This window comes from Scyliorhinus torazame, chromosome 5, assembly GCF_047496885.1.
Source record: "Scyliorhinus torazame isolate Kashiwa2021f chromosome 5, sScyTor2.1, whole genome shotgun sequence".
NCBI classification, from domain to species: Eukaryota; Metazoa; Chordata; class Chondrichthyes; order Carcharhiniformes; family Scyliorhinidae; genus Scyliorhinus; species Scyliorhinus torazame.
In genome coordinates, this window is record NC_092711.1 from 300800324 (window position 1) to 300812536 (window position 12213).

Genomic DNA, 12213 nt, shown 5'->3' on the forward strand with positions numbered 1-12213 from the left:
AAAGGAAGACATGAATAATGTACCAGAAGTTCTGATAGGTACAAGTTTTAGTGAGGAGCTGAAGGAAATTAGGATTAGTAAATAAATGGTTTGGGGGAAGTTAAAGGGATTGAAGGTGGACAAATTTCCAGGGCCTGATAATCTTCATCTCAGAGTAATTAAGGAAGTGGCCCTAGAAATTGTCGATCCATTGGTGGTCATTTTCCAAAATTCTTTGGATCTGGAATGGTGAAGTAGACAGGGGAATGTGGATGAGAAGAATATCAGCAATGATTGAATAACGGAGCAGACTTGATGGGCCGAGTGGCCTATTTTTGCTCCTATGTCTTATGGTCTTATGGTTCCTCCAGATTAGAGGGTAGCTAATATAACCCCACTATTCAAAAAGGGAGGGAGAGAGAAAACAGGGAACTATAGACCAGTGAGCCTAAAGCCTAATGTTGGTAGGGAAGTCGCTGGAATCCATTATCAATGATTACATAGCACAGCATTTGGAAAGCAGTGGTGATATCAGACAAAGTCAACATGGATTACGAAAGGAAAATCATGCTGGACATATCTACTAGAATTCTTTGAAGATCTAACTCATAGGGCTGACCAGGGAGAACATGACATTCAGAAGGCTTTCGACAAGGTCTCACAAAGCAGATTAACATGTAAAGTTAAAGCACATGGGATTACAGGTAGTGTCTTGAGATGGATAGAAAACTGGTTAGCAGACAGGAAGCAAAAATTTGGAATAAATGGATCTTTTTCTAATTGGCAGGCAGTGACGAGTGGGGTACCGCAGGGATCTGGGCTAGGACTCAACTGTTCACATGATAAATTAATGATTTGGATGAGGGAACTAAATGTATTATCTCCAAATTTGCAGATGATGCAAAGTTGGGTGGGATGGTGAGCTGTGAGGAGATGCAGAGATGCTTCAGCGGGATTTGGACAGGCTGAGTGAGTGGGTACATGCAGAACAGATGCAGGATAATGTTGATAAATGTGAGGTTATCTGCATCGGTAGCAAAAATAGGAAGGCAGATTATTTGAATGGGTGCAAATTGAGCGAGGTGGATACAGAGCAAGACCTTTGTGTCCTCGTGCATCAGTCGCAGAAAGTAAGCGTGCAGATACAGCAGGCAGTAAAGAAGGCAAATAGTATTTTGGCTTTCATAGTGAGAGGATTTGAAATAAGGAATAGAGATGTTTTACTGCAATTGTATAGGGTATGGTGATGCCACATCTGGAGTATTGGGTGCGGTTTTGGTGTCCTTATCGGAGGATGGATGTTCTTGCTATGGAGGGAGTGCAGCAAAGATTTACCAGACTGATACCTGGGATGGCAGGACTGTCATATGAGGAGAGACTAAATCGTTTAGGATTATATTCACTGGAGTTTAGAAGAGAGGGGATCTCATAGAAACTTACACAATTCTAACAGGATTAGGCAGGGGTGGGGTGAGGCGGCAGGGTGGTGCAGTGGTTAGCACTGCTGTCTCGCGGCGCCGATGACCCAGGTTCGATCCTGGCCCCGGGTCACTGTCTATGCAGAGTTTGACCATTCTCCCCATGTCTTCGTGTGTTCCACCCCCACAACCCAAAAAGATGTGCAGGGTGCATGGATTGGGTTCGCTAAAGTGCCCTATAATTAGAAAAAAATAATTGGGTACTCTATATGTCTTAAGAAAAAGAGAATTAGACAAGGTAGATTCAGAAAGAATGTTCCCGATGGTGGGGGTGTCCAGAACTAGGGGTCATAGTTTGAGGATAAGGGGTAAACCTTTTATGACTGAGGTGAGGAGAAATTTCTTCACCCAGAGAGTGGTGAACCTGTGGAATTTGTTCCAAAAAAAGTAGTTGAGGCGAAAATATTGCGTAATTTCAAGAAGGAATTAGATATAGCTCCTGTGGCTAAAGGGATCAGGGATATGGGGAGGAGGAGGGTTCAGGGTATTGAACTTGGATCAGCCATGATCATAATGATTGGCGGAGCAGGCTCGAAGGGCCAAATGGCCTCCTCCTGCTTCTATTTTCTATGTTTCAATTCAATTCATTTAAAAAGAAACATGGCACTACCATTAAACATAGAAAACAGGAGCAGGAGTAGACAATTCATCCCTTCGGGCTTGCTCTGCCATTCAACAGAGGGTGACCCTCTATCTCAACGCCAGGCTCCAGCGCTCTCCCCATACCCCTCGACACCTTTGGAGTCTGAACTTCTAGATGTGTGAGGGCTCAAGTTAGCCATGTTCAAGAAATGAGACAGTTATAATTCTTTAACTTAGTGCAATGAACTTGACCCTTGAAAGGCCTCTTGATTTCAGGCTCCAACTTACATTGGAAAAACACAGGAGTGTGAAAAGACTGCTGGTTACACAACTTTAGACATACCGATGGGTTATGTTGCTTCCATTAATGTATTGATCCGCAGAAAAAAACTTCCCTTTAATCTCATAAGCACTTCAGTTTTTAAATATTTCCTGCAGCTCTGAATAAAAGTACCTGCACCACCTCATTGGCTGAATTGGCTAACCACAGCCCGTGTTTGCCAAGATAATTGCCTTTATTTTCTCATTTAAATACAATGCTTCATTACTCAGCTCCAGTATCATATTCTGAGAAACGAAATGTGTTGTAGAAGGAGCGGGAGAGGGATTCTGATGGTCCATAATTTCTAGAATGCTGTAGTTTGTCAGCGATGAACTTGGTGTTAATGAACAACCCTGGGGACTGTTTCTTGCCAATCAATTGCTGCCACACACAAAACAACTTGCTGGAAACTGGGAGGAGAAGAAAAAATAATCAGTCAAAAACTCCAGTCCCCTTTTTATCCTCATGCAAATAACATGCTTGACCTCTTATTGGAACATGCAAATTCCAAGTTCCAATTGTTTGCCAGTTTGTGGGATATGGGAGACACTGCTGAGGTATATTTGTCCATCCAGATTTGCTTTGCTGTGGCGGAGATTAGTGTGGGTTTTTTTTTCAAACCACTGCAATCCCTATGAGGATTCTATTGTTTTGGCCCAGTGATGATGAAGGAATGGCAACATCTGTCCAAGTCACAATAGCAGGCGGCTTGTAGGGAAATTGGGAGAAGTGCTAGTAGGACCAGAACTTTTCCACTCATCTCCTTCTCAGTGATGGTGGACATGGTGGCAGGAAGATGCTGTTAAAATGAGCTCAGCCACTTTGTACTGTGAATTCCATTGATCTTGCATTCTGCAACCACCCAATGGTGAATGGGTGTTTGTTGAATGGCAGTCAAGACGACTCCATTTTCCTGGATGGTGTTGAGCTTAAAAGTGGTGTTGCAACCAAACCCACCAAGGAGAATGGAAAGAATTTCATACTGCTGACTTGAGCCTAGAAATGGTGACCAAGAGGTGAGCAGCACATAGAGTGTATCCTACCTTTGTTCTCTTCTTACTGCGACCATGTTCCTGTCAGGCTCCAGACAATGGAGACCTCCAGTATTGGTGGTGGGTTACTCGCCAGTGGTGGTGCTTTTGAAGGTCAATGGGAGGTAACCCATTTGCTTTTTGGAGACAATTCATTCAAGATCGTAATCTTCAGTGTCCAGTGCTTTCATTATGTTTCAAAACGGAACCATCAGCTCAAAACTGGACATCCAAATATGTTATGGGGGCCATCAGTAGCAGTCGAATTGTATGCAGCCACAATCTGTAAACCTCCTGGTTTGGCACAATCCCATTTTACACCATTACCAACAAGCCAGGAGACTAACCCTGGTTCAAACAAGAGTGCAGGATGTTAATTCTGTTAATTGTATGTTGTGGAAGAATGAGTCTGAAGCTAAGCTCTACCTCAAAACAGTTTTATTTCCAAGATAACAAAGTAAAGTCACAGACTCTCCCAGTTCTTCCCCGACACCCAGAGTGAACTGGTTTTTGGACTCTTCCAATCCCTCCCCCATTGGGGTCAGCTGTGCTTAATCACCAACTTAATGCATGTATTCTGTTGCAGCACAATTTCAACATTAACGCAGGAGAGCTTGTCAGGAGCAGCATCAGGCATGCCGAAAGAATTGCCAACCTGATGAAGCCACAACAGGATGACATGCACTCTGACCCGAGGAAGCAGCATGCCATAAAGCTAAGCAATCCCAAGGATACATTCAAAGATCTGCAGTCCTGCCACATCAAGTTGTGAATTGTTGTGGACAATTCCATAGACTCCCTACAGTGCAGGAGGAGGCCATTCGGCCCATCATGCTTCCACCAACCCTCTGAAAGTGCACCCCCACCTCGCCCACTCCCCCACCCTATCCTTGTAACCCCACCTAACCTTCAAATCCAAGGACACTAAGGGGCAATTTTATTATGGCCAATCCACCTAACCACAAATCTTTAGATTGTGGGAGAAAACTGGAGCACCCGGAGGAAACTCACGTAGGCACGGGGAGAACGTGCAATCTTCACAGTTACCCAAGGCTGGAAATTAACTTGGGTCCCAGGCACTGTGAGGCACCAGTGCTAACCACTGTGCCATGCAAATTCAACAACTACCCAGAGGATGCAGCTCCACAAATATTCCCATCCACAATGGGTGAGCCCAGCACATCAGTGCAAAGGACAAAGCAGAAGGATTTGCAAACATCTTCAACCTGAATTACTGAGTAAATACCAGCCTCTTTCTGAGGTGCACAGCATCACATGTGCCAATCTTCAGCTATTTTGATTCACTCCACATCGCATCAAGAAATACAAAGAACAAAGAAATGTACAGCACAGGATCAGGCCCTTCGGCCCTCCAAGCCCGTGCCGACCATGCTGCCCGACTAAACTACAATCTTCTACACTTCCTAGGTCCGTATCCCTCTATTCCCATCCTATTCATCTATTTGTCAAGATGCCCCTTAAATGCCACTATCGTCCCTGCTTCCACCACCTCCTCCGGTAGCGAGCTCCAGACACTCACCACCCCCTGTGCAAAAAACGCGCCTCGCACATCTACTCCAAACTTTGCCCCGCTCACCCTAAACCTATGCCCCCTAGTAATTGACTCCTCTACCCTGGGGAAAAGCCTCTGACTATCCACTCTGTCTATGCCCCTCAGAATTTTGTAGACCTCTATCAGGTCTCCCCTCAACCTCCTTCGTTCCAGTGAGAATAAACCGAGTTTATTCAACCGCTCCTCATAGCTAATGCCCTCCATACCAGGCAACATTCTGGTAAATCTCTTCTGCACCCTCTCTAAAGCCTCCACATCCTTCTGGTAGTGTGGCGACCAGAATTGAACACTATACTCCAAGTGTGGCCTAACTAAGGTTCTATACAGCTGCAACATGACTTGCCAATTCTTATACTCAATGCCCCGGCCAATGAAGCCTAGCATGCCATATGCCTTCTTGACTACCTTCTCCACCGGTGTTGCCCCTTTCAGTGACCTGTGGACCTGTACTCCTAGATCTCTCTGACTTTCAAACAGCAAAGGTCCCAGCACTGATCCCTGCAGAACACCACTGGTCACAGCCCTCCAATTAGAAAAGCATCCTTCCATTGCTACTCTCTGCCTTCTATGACCTAGCCAGTTCTGTATCCACCTTGCCAGCTCACCCCTGATCCCGTGTGACTTCACCTTTTGTACTAGTCTACCATGAGGGACCTTGTCAAAGGCCTTACTGAAGTCCAGATAGACAACATCCACTGCCCTACCTGCATCAATCATCTTTGTGACCTCCTCGAAAAACTCTATCAAGTTAGTGAGACACGACCTCCCCTTCACAAAACCATGCTGCCTCTCACTAATACGTCCATTTGCTTCCAAATGGGAGTAGATCCTGTCTCGAAGAATTCTCTCCAGTAATTTCCCTACCACTGAAGTAAGGCTCACTGGCCTGTAGTTCCCTGGATTATCCTTGCTACCCTTCTTAAACAGAGGAACAACATTGGCTATTCTCCAGTCCTCCGGGACATCACCTGAAGACAGTGAGGATCCAAAGATTTCTGTCAAGGCCTCAGCAATTTCCTCTCCAGCCTCCTTCAGTATTCTGGGGTAGATCCCATCAGGCCCAGGGGACCTATCTACCTTAATATTTTTTAAGACACCCAACACCTCGTCTTTTTGGATCTCAATGTGACCCAGGCTATCTACACACCCTTCCCCAGACTCAACATCAACCAATTCCTTCTCTTTGGTGAATACTGATGCAAAGTATTCATTTAGTACCTCGCCCATTTCCTCTGGCTCCATACATAGATTCCCTTGCCTATCCTTCAGTGGGCCAACCCTTCCCCTGGCTACCCTCTTGCTTTTTATGTACGTGTAAAAAGCCTTGGGATTTTCCTTAACCCTATTTGCCAATGACTTTTCGTGACCCCTTCTAGCCCTCCTGACTCCTTGCTTAAGTTCCTTCCTACTTTCCTTATATTCCACACGGGCTTCGTCTGTTCCCAGCCTTTTAGCCCTGACAAATGCCTCCTTTTTCTTTTTGATGAGGCCTACAATATCTCTCGTTATCCAAGGTTCCCGAAAATTGCCATATTTATCCTTCTTCCTCACAGGAACATGCCGGTCCTGAATTCCTTCCAACTGACACTTGAAAGCCTCCCACATGTCAGATGTTGATTTGCCCTCAAACATCTGCCCCCAATCTAGGTTCTTCAGTTCCCGCCTAATATTGTTATAATTAGCCTTCCAACAATTTAGCACATTCATCCTAGGACCACTCTTATCCTTGTCCACCAGCACTTTAAAACTTACTGAATTGTGGTCACTGTTCCCGAAATGCTCCCCTACTGAAACTTCTACCACCTGGCCGGGCTCATTCCCCAATACCAGGTCCAGTACTGCCCCTTCCCTAGTTGGACTGTCTACATATCATTTTTAAGAAGCCCTCCTGGATGCTCCTTACAAACGATGCCCCGTCTAAGCCCCTGGCACTAAGTGAGTCCCAGTCAATATTGGGGAAGTTGAAGTCTCCCATCACCACTACCCTGTTGTTTTTACTCTTTTCCAAAATCTGTCTACCTATCTGCTCCTCTATCTCCCGCTGGCTGTTGGGAGGCCTGTAGTAATCCCCCAACATTGTGACTGCACCCTTCTTATTCCTGATCTCTACCCATATAGCCTCACTGCCCTCTGAGGTGTCCTCCCGTAGTACAGCTGTGATATTCTCCCTAACCAGTAGTGCAACTCCGCCACCCCTTTTACATCCCCCTCTATCCCGCCTGAAACATCTAAATCCTGGAACGTTTAGCTGCCAATCCTGCCCTTCCCTCAACCAGGTCTCTGTAATGGCAACAACATCATAGTTCCAAGTACTAATCCAAGCTCTAAGTTCATCTGCCTTACCCGTAATACTTCTGGCATTAAAACATATGCACTTCAGGCCACCAGACCCGCTGTGTTCAGCAACTTCTCCCTGTCTGCTCTGCCTCAGAGCCCCACTGTCCTTATTCCCTAGTTCGCCCTCAATTCTCTCACCTTCTGACCTATTGCTCCCGTGCCCACCCCCCTGCCATACTAGTTTAAACCCTCCCGTGTGACACTGGCAAACCTCGCGGCCAGGATATTTATGCCTCTCCAGTTTAGATGCAACCCGTCCTTCTTATATAGGTCACACCTGCCCTGGAAGAGCTCCCAGTGGTCCAGATAACAGAAACCCTCCCTCCTACACCAGAAAGCCACGTTTTTAGTCACACTGTTTAGCCACGTGTTTAGCTGCTCTATCTTCCTATTTCTAGCCTCACTGGCACGTGGCACAGGGATTACAACCCTAGAGGTCCTGTCTTTTAACTTTCTGCCTAGCTCCCTGAACTCCTGCTGCAGGACCTCATGCCCCTTCCTGCCGCAGGACCTCATGCCCCTTCCTGCCTATGTCGTTAGTACCAATATGTACAACGACCTCTGCCTGTTTGCCCTCCCCCTTCAGGATGCCCTCTACCCGTTCGGAGACATCCTGGACCCTGGCACCAGGGAGGCAACATACCATCCTGGAGTCTCTTTCACGTCCACAGAAGCGCCTATCTGTGCCCCTGACTATAGAGTCCCCTATTACTATTGCTCTTCTGCGCTTTGACCCTCCCTTCTGAACATCAGAGCCAGCCGTGGCGCCACTGCTCTGGCTGCTGCTGTTTTCCCCTGATAGGCTATCCCCCCCCCTGACAGTATCCAAAGGGGTATATCTGTTCGAGAGGGGGACAACCACAGGGGATTCCTGCACTGACTGCCTGCCCTTTCTGGTGGTCACCCATTTCTCTGCCTGCACTTTGGGTATGACCACATTTATATAACTGCGATCTATGACGCTTTCCGCCACCTGCATGCTCCTAAGTGCATCCAATTGCTGCTCCAACCGAACCATGGCTCAAGGAACTGGATGTTGCAAAGGCTAAGGGGCCTCAACTTCCTGGATGTAATACTACAGTCGTGCCCATGGCCAAGCTCGGTCCCAGTGCAGATACAAAACTGGCATCTACTTGACAATGTGGAAACTTACCCAGGTATATTCAGTCCACAAAAAGTAGAACAAATCTAATCCAGCAAATTACTGTCCCATCAGTTAACTCACAATCATCAGCAAAGTGGGCGCCTTCAACCGTCCTGCTCACCGATGCTCAAGGCAAGATTTAATGCAGGCGACGGGGGTCTTATCCGCTGATTTGGGAGTGAGAACTCCATGTTGCCTCCTTTGTAGTAGGGCCACCACATTAAGTGTCTCTCTGGCATTTAAGTGGCCAGCAACAGGACTCGGCTTGGATAAAGCTGTTGAATTTCCGGTGGCACAGTTGTTAGCACTGCTGCCTCACAACGTCAGGGACCCGGGTTCAGTTCCGGCCTTGGGTGACGGTCTGTGTGGAGTTTTTCTCCCCGTGCCTACGTGGGTTTCCTCCGGGTGCTCCGGTTTTCTCCCACAATCCAAAGATGTACAGGTTAGGTGGATAGGTCATGATAAAATTGCCCCTTAGTGTCCTGGGATTTGCAGGGTAAGTGAGGTTACAAGGATAGAGTGGGGTTGGGTCTTGGTGGGGTGCTCATCCCCTCCCCAAGAGCTTCCGACACTGCTGGTTATGTCCGGGGGCAGTGGGAGCTGCCAGCAATGCATCCACAGAGGCCATGGATCAAAGAGAGACCCCAGGATACAGGAACGATGCAGGGTGGGGAAAGGGGTCAGCGGCAATGGTGGGCAGGGGTGGTGTTGGGGGCTGGCACAACCATGGCACCTGGCACTGTGTGCCTGACAAGGGTCCGTTCCTAGGAGCCCATAAACATCTGTGAGACGGTTAGTCTTTCAGATTTCCTTTGTAGTGACTACCCCACTCACATACCAGCAGCAGCAGAATGAGGCCCTTGACATTAATTTCCCACTTAAGCTTCTCTTCTCGAGCCTTTCCATCCCAAAGGCTAATGCAGGAGAGCTCCCCACCCACCACCCGTCAATGAAATGCCCCGCCTCTCAGCCTGCCTTGGGGGAGGGCCTTAAATTCTACCCTCAATTCGAGTGTTGCCAGGCTGAAAATGCTCGCAAATACTTCAGCCATATCACTTGCAATCACATCCTAGGCCTGGCCCAGGTCGACAGTCAGAAATGTTAATGGAGTCTTGTTCTGGTACCACATTTTCCACCACCATTCTTCACTGGCTTTAGTCTTTCCCCTGGTTCTCTCTCAGGATATTCTATATGAAGAAGCACTGATTTGCAAGTTGGGTGGAGTAAGCTGCAGATTGTAATCAATAGAACATTTCCTTGGCTTTGATCATGCTGGTATAGAGTAAATGTCCAGGATCCGCAGACCCATTGGGTTGGATAATATGTATCACCGCAGTGACGGACCTTGCACCCAGAAGCAGCCAGCATTTAGACTTCGGAGCCTTCTGCCAAAGATGCCAGATAAAGTGTCAATTCAGCCAATTAAGAGTGCTGGGCAGGTTCTGGGCCGCAGACTCAGTATCCCCTACTCAATCAGAGCAGTAGGGCAGGACATCTGGCATTGGGGCTCATCACCCCTGACCCGGATCGAGGTCATGACCTGTAATTTAAAGAGCCACTCTGACCTCTTGAGCAGCACAAAGCAGAAATGGACCACTCTGCATGAGGTCTCGGGTTCTCATATCATGAATTCGAGTCAGTACACATTCTTCCACGAAATACTTCAGGCAACTGAACTGCCAAGATTTAATTGTGCCATCAGACAGCTCACCCATTCCAGCCTGCCTGATGGCAAATTGGGAAACACAGCTGGCGTAAATCCCACACTCTGAAAGTGTTTTATTCCATTCTGCACAATAGTGGCAGTCAATTGCCTTTTTAATGGGCACAACTAGTCCATTCCCTTCTATTGGCTTAATGTTGGCAATCGCCCAATTTCCAGACCCAGCCATTAATCTTATTATCCCAGGCGGGCATTGGATATCCAATCCACCATGGCCAGCAGCATCGGAAGATCCCGGTGTAATTTTACGCTGGCACGAAACCGACGTCTGGACCTTGGACCACCCTCCGAATTCGCCACCCTGCCCGACAGTGATCGCAACATGAGAGAATTCTGCCCTCTGTCATTTAAACAAAGGTACAAAAGCAAAATACGGCTGACCTTTATTCTGCTATTAACACATATTCTGGACCATTGTGTTTTACTTTGCCATTACCACTCCCTTTTCCTTTTGTTCCATGACATCCTCTCCATTTAATTGCTCCTGCTCGTTAACCAATCCCTGGCCTTCCCTTTGGCTCCACCCGAACCACCTCCCCACCACCATTTCCAACAGCAGAAAACATCATGGGCTGGATTCTCTATTCGCAGACGCCGAAATCGCATTTGTCGCTTGGCCGGAGAATCAACGTTGCTGACCAAATTGGGAGTGGTGCCGCTTTTACGATGCTCCGCCCCCTCCGCAGCGGCGTACTCGGAAAGTATGCCGCACCACGTATCGACAGCCTCGGGACATTGCCTAACGCCCGCCGTCCACCCTTCGACCTGCCGAGTTCCACGTGTGGCCGGGAACTCGGTGTGACAGCTGCAGACTCAATCCAGCGCCGCCAGTCCGGGGGGGGGGGAGCCAATCCGAGGGCAGGGGGGGTTGTTCTGGGGCGTGCGAGCCAGCTAAAGGGGGGGGACTATTTCGCGGGCCGGGTGCACGAGTGGCGGGCGCCATGTACCACGGTGCGGCTGCTGCAGGTCGCCGCCGTGCGCATGCGCAGCCACGCACCCGGCAATTCTCCGGCCCGTATCGGCAGCTAGAGCTGGGTGCTCTATGTTTCCGGCATGCTAGCCCCCAGCAAGATGGGGAATCGGTGCCCGTTTCGCGTCATTGTTTCTAGCATAAAATGCCACCGTTCCCACACAGAGTGGGGGACATAGCCCCGGAATCGGAGAATCCTGCCCCATATTTCCACCTCTCTTCAGTTCTGAAGAAGTAATGTTTGACTTGAAACGTTAACTCTCTCCACAGATGCTGGCAGACATGCAATCCTTCTGTTGGCTTAATGTTGGCAAGCGCCCAATTTCCAGACCCACCCATTAACCTTATTATCCCAGGCGGGCATTGGATATCCAATCCACCATGGCCAGCAGCATCGGAAGATCCCGGTGTAATTTTAAGCTGGCACGAAATTGCACACCCTTTTTCATAATAAACAAAGGATTGGATGATTTTCTGTTGCTTGCTCTCTGACCAGAGCTTTATTTGCCGGTTCTATACCTCACGAAGAATCCCATTGACTACTTCATATACATTATACCCCTGCATGTTTTAATCAAAATATAATTATAATAAAAGCATTTCCACAAAGGTTTTGAGGCCCTGTGAAGAGGAGGGATAGATTAGAAGTTGTGGGATCAATGCTTATTACATTCAATTCAATCTTCCCACACTCTTATATTTGTTCAACCAACAGAAATCATGGCATACAATGAAAACAGTGAATGAAATTTTTAACTTCATCGTCGAGACTTGGAATTTTCTCCTGGACATTAAGTGTGATGCCAGATTTTTCCAGCACCCTTTATCCTGTAATAAAGGTTCCACGAGTGCACAGTCAGTGTAGACGAATGTCAGCATCTACCAACAGTGTTAAAATTGCACCTACATTGTTAAACTCAATGCTTCCAACATGCCCGCTTTAAAAGATAATCACCAGAGGTTTCCTCAGGGGTTCACCCGAGCAGCCATTACAGCTCCAGCACAAGATCAGGAAGGGAACCTTGTTTTTTATTTTGTTGCACGCAGCAAGGTTTCTGTCCATCTTCTGCAGAA

The 12213-nt window shown here is 47.6% G+C and overlaps 1 protein-coding gene across 1 annotated transcript in view; it reads right to left on the reverse strand.

Annotated features, from left to right (window-relative positions):
* Positions 1-12213, reverse strand: part of ophn1 (oligophrenin 1) — a 230177-nt gene that overhangs the window by 31013 nt on the left and 186951 nt on the right. The window lies entirely within an intron of this gene.